Source organism: Arachis ipaensis, chromosome B4 (assembly GCF_059453495.1).
Source record: "Arachis ipaensis isolate K30076 ecotype BB chromosome B4, ASM5945349v1, whole genome shotgun sequence".
NCBI lineage: Eukaryota > Viridiplantae > Streptophyta > Magnoliopsida > Fabales > Fabaceae > Arachis > Arachis ipaensis.
In genome coordinates this window covers 91,297,433-91,298,770 of record NC_142439.1, presented here as the reverse complement: position 1 = coordinate 91,298,770, position 1,338 = coordinate 91,297,433, and the positions used below count along the sequence as shown (strand labels likewise).

At 41.9% G+C, this 1,338-nt stretch overlaps 1 non-coding gene across 1 annotated transcript; it reads left to right on the top strand.

Moving 5' to 3' along the window:
- Positions 1-971: 971 nt before the first annotated feature.
- On the top strand, positions 972-1,079 carry LOC148568343 (small nucleolar RNA R71). The gene has a single exon (XR_015881841.1). It is a non-coding gene; the product is annotated as a small nucleolar RNA R71 (small nucleolar RNA).
- Positions 1,080-1,338: the final 259 nt, after the last annotated feature.

Genomic DNA, 1,338 nt, shown 5'->3' with positions numbered 1-1,338 from the left:
TCTTCAGTAACATCCTCATTCTCTTCATAAGAGGAATACTCATCAGAGCTCATGAAGGGCATAAGGAAGTTCAATAGAATCTCTATGGTCTCTAGATGAGCCTCAGAGTCCTTTGGTTCCTCAGAGGAAAGCTCCTTATTGATCACTGGACGACCCAGGAGGTCTTCCTCCTTGGGATTCACGTCCTCCACTCCCCTTGTAGGTTCGGCCATGGTGCTTATGTCAATGGCCTTGCACTCTCCTTTTGGGTTCTCTTCTGTATTGCTTGGGAGAGTACTGGGAGGGATTTCAGTGATCCTTTTACTCAGCTGGCCCACTTATGCTTCCAAATTTCTAATGGAAGATCTTGTTTCATTCATGAAACTTACAGTAGCCTTAGACAGATCAGAGACTAAGTTTGCCAAATTAGAAGTATTTTGTTCAGAGTTCTCTGTCTGTTGCTGAGTGGATGATGGAAAAGGTTTATTATTGCTAAACCTGTTTCTTCCACCATTATTAAAGCCTTGTTGAGGCTTTTGATCCTTCCATGAGAAATTTGGATGATTTCTCCATGATGAGTTATAGGTGTTTCCATAAGGTTCACCTAAATAATTTACCTCTGCTATTGCAGGCTTTTCAGGATCATAAGCTTCTTCTTCAGAAGATGCCTCTTGAGTACTGTTGGATGCAGCTTGCATTCCATGCAGACTCTGAGAGATCATATTGACTTACTGAGTCAATATTTTATTCTGAGCCAATATGGCATTCAGAGTATCAACTTCAAGAACTCCCTTCTTCATAGGCGTCCCATTGCTCACAGGATTCCTTTCAGAAGTGTACATGAACTGGTTGTTCGCAACAATGTCAATGAGTTCTTGAGCTTCTGCAGGCGTTTTCTTTAGGTGAATGGATCCACCTACAGAAGTGTCCAGTGACATCTTTGATAGCTCAGATAAACCATCATAGAATATATCCAGGATGGTCCATTCTGAAAGCATGTCAGAAGGACACTTTTTGGTCAACTGTTTGTATCTTTCCCAAGCTTCATAGAGGGATTCACCTTCTTTCTGTCTGAAGGTTTGAACATCAGCTCTAAGCTTGCTCAGCTTTTGAGGAGGAAAGTACTTGGCTAAGAAAGCCGTGACCAGCTTATCCCAAGAGTTCAGGCTGTCTTTGGGTTGAGAATCCAACCATAATCTAGCTCTGTCTCTTACAGCAAAAGGGAAAAGCATGAGCCTGTAGACTTCAGGATCTACTCCATTAGTCTTAACAGTATCACATATCTGCAAGAATTCAGTTAAGAACTGAAAAGGATCTTCAGATGGAAGTCCATGAAACTTGCAGTTCTGCTGCATCAGA